Source organism: Pogona vitticeps, chromosome 1 (genome assembly GCF_051106095.1).
Source record: "Pogona vitticeps strain Pit_001003342236 chromosome 1, PviZW2.1, whole genome shotgun sequence".
Classification (NCBI taxonomy): Eukaryota; Metazoa; Chordata; class Lepidosauria; order Squamata; family Agamidae; genus Pogona; species Pogona vitticeps.
Window position 1 is genome coordinate 316,035,223 of NC_135783.1, and position 6,000 is coordinate 316,041,222.

Here is a 6,000-nt window from a genome sequence, read left to right on the forward strand (position 1 = left end):
CAACAAAGACAAAAGACTTCATACAGCTCAGTGGTGATGATCTCTTTACAGCACTTCAGCAGGGATGTTATCCTTCCCAGGTGCATTGTTGAAGGCGAGGGAATCCAAGGACACTTTTATTTCTGCTAAAGTTGGTTCGCTGTCCAACTCTTCCAAGACAGGCAGACACTCAACGTTATTTAATGCTTCTTCAGTTACTACATTCTCTCTGGAATATAGCTCAGAGTAGTGCAGCACCCAGCGTTCCATCTGCTGTGCTCAATCCTGGATGATCACACCTGTAGCAGACTTCAAGGGAGCAGATTTCTTCTGTATTGGACCTAAAGCCTACTTGATACCATCATATATTCCTTTGATGTTACCTGTGTCCGCTGCTATCTGTATCTGAGAGCAGAGCTAAAGCCAATAATTGTTGGAACATCTTCTGGCAGCCTGTTGGTCTTTGCTACAAGCAAATCGAAGAGCCTGCAAGTTGTACTCACTAGGACAGGCTTTGTATGCTGCTAGAGCTCTCCTCTTATCCTCAATGGCTGGCATCAACTCCTCCGAATGTGCTTTGAACCAGTCGGGCCATCTTTTTGATCTTCTTGCCAAATGTGTACAAGGCAGTGTTATAAACAGCATTCTTGATATGTTCCCATCGTTCATGTGCATTTGCATCAGCCAGGCCTGAAAGGGTTCCCTCAAGTGCTTAGGCAAATTCCTCCACTTTTCTTTGATTGCGAGTCTTGCCAATGTCAATATGTGGTCTTCCTTACTTTTTCGTGTGATACAATCTCTTTGTTCACAGTTTTACTTTACTACACACCAAGGAGTGATCAGTATTGCAATCCGCACTCTGGTTACTGTGTGTGCTCTTAATTACTGTATAGGAAGCTTAGAACGTCTAGTGAGGATCAAATCGAGCTGATGCCAATGCCTGGATCTTGGATGTCTCCAGGAAACTCTGTGTTGAAGCTTCGTATGAAAGAACATGTTGCTGATACAAAGACCATAATAACAGCAAAACTCCAGCAAGCGTTGGCCATTTTCGTTCATCTTCCCAATGCCAAAATTGCCTAGACAAGTCAAGCCAAGAATTATGATCAGCACCAACTCTACTGTTAAAGTTTCTGAAAATGAACAGTGGCTCTCTCTCAGGGACTGTTTTGATAGTAGCTGCCAGAATTTGTTTTTGACGTCTGTCGTGGACGACAGTGTTGGTGCATATGCACTAATGAGGGTGACTGGTTCCGCTGATGAGTGGAGCTGCAGAGACAGGATTCTTTCACTTCCCACAATAGGTGGAACAATGGATCTCAGCAGAATATTTCTGACTGCAAAGCCAACACCATATTTCCTGGTCTCATTCAATGGTTTTCCCTGCCAGAAGAATGGGAAGTTTTTTTTTCATTGACAGATCCCATGTCTGGCAATCTCGTCTCTTGCAGGGCAACAATGTCCATCTGCAGTCTACTCAGTTTCATGTCAATGACAGCTTCCTGCAATATGGCTGTAAATAATGATGCAATATATTCAATAACATGGAAATGTTTTAAACAGTTTACAAACAAAAAGGGGGGCAATTTTATCCTGCTTTACCTTTAGCCAGTCTGGGCAACTTCAAAAGATCATGAACTTCAAAAGATCATGAAGTTTCCAGTGAATTAAGTCTTTTTCCTTTTTCCTTTTCTTTGCTATTCCATCTTGGTAATCCTCTCTTTAAATTAATTGTTTTAAATTGAAATTGTAATTGTAATTTTATGATTTTATATATTTTTATACTGTTCTGTTTTATTTTGTAAGCCGCCCCGAGTAGACATGGTCTAGAGGGGCAGGGTAAAAGTCAAATAAATAAATAAATAAACAAATGAACGATCTTTTTCAGTTATACACATTTTGTCCAATCACAGCTATGCTATAATTCTAGATTTCTGGGGATTTTTTTGTGGGCATCTATTACTTTTCCACCAATTTTTCCCTAAAAGGCTTTATTGTGAACCAATCTGCTCCTTTATGTAGGGATGTACCCTCCCTAACCCTTCCCATGGATTTCATTATTTTGCCCCTTTTCTATGGTCTTAGTTTGAGAAAAAAATCTGGGTTCTGTGCATAATTTATCCATTAAGTCTAGTGATTAATAAACCACTAAATTAAGTGAATAAATGTTTGCAATTGGTTTGTACTGCTCAGTATCTGAAGCCATTTTCAATGTCAGGACTCATTCTAGAAGTTGTTAAATTAGATGTTAATATACCCTAACTGGAATCTTTCTGAGAATGACAAATCATTGTTTCTACTAACTAGTACCTTTTTAGTGTTGCATTTGAGATATTTTAGGATTGTGCTATAAGCTAACTTTCCTATCTTAGAAATCATTCTCTACTAGATAGAAAAAAACTGTTCACTAACTACATGCATTATGCCAAGTCATCTGTATAGCTCGCAAAACATAAGAAAAGGATAAGCAAATTTCAGTGTTTGATTTAAACTCAGGCTTGCAAGAATGAAGTTACAGAACTTGTCTCAACAGCAGGATTTAAGATTTATATTATTTTGATTGGAAAGTAAACTTGCTGGAGATGAGCATTTCCTCAGGACTGGATGTGAAAGTTGGAAACAGGCAAACACAAAAATAATGGGAAATGGAATAGTTTCCAACCTGAAAGGCCTAGTGTCATAACACCTTTCAGCAATGCCTATGTTAACTTTTCCCCAGTTATAACAATCTGAGGCAGTCATATGAAATACAGTGCCATACAAAGAACTCATGGTGAATAACCTTCTAAGATGCAAAGTGCCTTTGAAACAGGCCAGTACTGAAAACGTGAGTAATATATTATCTGTTTTGTGTTGTTGTTTTTTCCGTATGATGACTGGGCCTGGGAATCAACACAGGCAGTATCTGCTATACTAGAGCACAGTGGGAATAGGCCTTTGAATTCCAGGTAAGAGTTCCAGCAGTTTCATCCCTACCTTTTCTAAGAGAGTATTGGTTTTAATTGGAACTGCAGCTTTATCAGTTTGTAGAATATATCTACATAACAATATGATCTTAATTTAAAACTACAGCAGGAGTCACCTAGCAGTCCCAAGCCTCATCTGCGTTATGCAAGCTTGCCTAGCCTGCAGTCTAAGTAGTTGCGTAGCCAACTTATCTTTCCAGCCACATTTAACCTTTGTGCAGAGGGAGGAATCCCTGCACTGACACTTCCTTAATCCCAGAGCACTGTGTGTGCAGTTCTCATAAGGCACAAAGGCCTTCTGCTGTCTCCTGTGCAGATATCGGAACCGATTGTTACAGGTGAAGGAATCACTGTTTTACTTTCTAAATGAGATCAGTGTTTTTAAGTAAATATAGTTTCTGTTGTTTAGCAATTGCCAAAGTGCTTGCCATAGGACTGAAAAACAGCCACTGCTTGGTTCCCATCTGCCCACTTGCTAAGGGTTACCTCTTGCACTGTACATGTTGTTATAAATCAGTTAGAAGTTTGCTATATTAATGAAACAAGTACTGTATATCTCATTGTTCCTACATAGATGGATAAGCCAGCAGGAAACCACCGAGCGACAGATATGTTTCCCCGTTTGCTGGTAATGACTGATTTTTTGTTAACTTTTGTTGCAGGATCAATTCCGGTACATGGGATCACCTTCCTCCTTCCATACTCCATTAGACAGTAACTCAGTCTAAGTTACATATACCAATGATAAATTATTGTCCATTGAATAATCTAGAATTGCTTTCAATATGCAATTTAAAAACTGCAGAGATCTGCAGTTAATAGCTTTGTACTGTTCAAGATTATAGGTGATCAATACATAATAGGTCATCCTTTTTCTTTTGTTTAAATTCTTATAAGTAGTAATCATGTATATATAACTTTCAAGTCAGTTTGTATACATCATCTTATTTTCATACATAGTGAATTCTGCAGCACTTTTAAAACTAGAAGATCTGTTTTAGTGTGAGCTCTTAGTGGTTTGTAAATAACTGAAAAATCATACTGAAATAAATTTGTTTTATACCGAAGATACTTTTTTGTTTCCTTATACATGCTGAAACAGACTTACACAGCTGCCTCTTTCAAAAATGCAGTAATCGGAATGTTTGTTACATTATGTTCAGTTTTTATCTTGACTTATCCTTCACTGTACCTCAGCTCCTACAAAAACAAATAATATAATAAGTCTGTTAGTCCCTAAGGTGCCACATAACATCTTATGGTTATAGATTAACGTATCTGGCATTTGGATTGTTAGCTGCCATACATTCCTAGTCTCTAATTCTCCTTTTTCAGATGAGATGCCCTTCTACTAGGCTTCATTTGTCCTCTTCTGCTTACCTACAGTAAAACAATTATACCTCATACCAGATCTTGTGTGTGCTCCTATGTTTCTTCTGGCCCCCAAATTCCCTCTTCCATTAAATACCCTCTGTGTACTCTGCAGCTACATGAATACTCAGATATAGAGTTGTTCTGCTTGACAGCAAAATAAAGTGTATCGTCTCTCAAGACACAGCTTGTTGTTATGTGCTATCATGTCAGAACCAACCTTAATAGGGCTTTCAAGGTAAGTAAGATATTTAAGGTGTTATTTACCAGTTCCATACCCCCACTGAGTTTCCATGGCTAAGCAGGGATTTGAATCCAGGCCTCCTGAACTATCTATTAGTGGTCAGAGTCTATCACTCTGAACACTATACCACACTGGGTATCTAAGGTCCTGTACAGACTGATAAATCTGGAAAAGTTCTGTTTTTAATCTGTCTCTCCCACCAGCCATGGTGGCTGGGGTATTATCAGAATTGTTATCCCAAAAGTAACATTCTCAAGCACTATTCCAGATTGAATTGCTGTTCTGCAAGCCAGTAGCTTTTAGAAGGCAAGAGGAGAAGGGGACGACAGAAGATGAGATGGCTGGACAGTGTCTGCGAAGCAACCAACATGAAATTGACACAACTATGGGAGGCAGTGGAAGATAGGAGGGCCTGGCGTGCTCTGGTCCATGGGGTCACGAAGAGTCGGACACAACTAAACGACTAGACAATGACGACGAACTTTTAGAAAAAGAGATAGGGCCTAATGGGGAACTGAGGTTCCTTGTGACCTTCTCCCAAAACTTTTAAATTCTCTTTTTGTCCACATTATTATAGTGTATGTTTTAACTTCTGCACAAAGTTTTCTTTTTGCCCCAGTCAAATTTCCATAGTCTTTACCACTTCTGATTCTCCCTGGTTGATCCCACCCCAGGATGAAGAAAGAGCAGTGTGTCTGAGTAGCTATAAGAAGGGGAGCTTGACTGGGGAACCATGACAAGGAGCCTAATCTCATTCGGAATTAAAAGTCCCACTACTTGCTCATTCCTTCCCTTGCTCTCTGTAGGCCAAGCAAGCAGGTTACTGCAGTCTTCCTCACTCTGGGTGGACCTAGTCAGATCAAACCACCTTATACAGCAACCAGACAGAAGTTCCTGCCAAGTGAGAGTTTAGTAGAGACCACTGCTCATCTTCTTTCAGAATATCCATAAAACTGATTATTCCAGTCATCCTCTATGTCCATACAATTGCTCAGCTTTTTCCTTTTTCAGCAGTCAGGGTTGAGCAAGTGATGGCTGCTAATCTCACCCACTACCAATCTGGCTTTGCTTTTTGGAGAGTGATCCATCTAGTTAAATTGGTCATAGCCATTCAGAGGGAGTAAAAGGTAGGTGCCTCTTGGAGATTCTGCCATTTATTTTGCCTTTTCACCTTTCTTTGCTTACTGAGTGGTGTGGGTGGTTGAGTTAATTGAGACCATCTATGGCACTTTGTATATTTTAGCCATATAATATGTTTTATGAACTGGTGGTACACCTTTTTATTTTATTCATTTATTAGATGTATATACCGCCCATCTAGAACATGTCTACTCTGGGCAGTTTACATATAATATAAAAATAAACTAAGATAAAATCCAAATTAGTCCAAGATGGGAAAGAAAAAAGAAGAAAAAGAAGGAGAGAGAAAAGAAAAGAAAA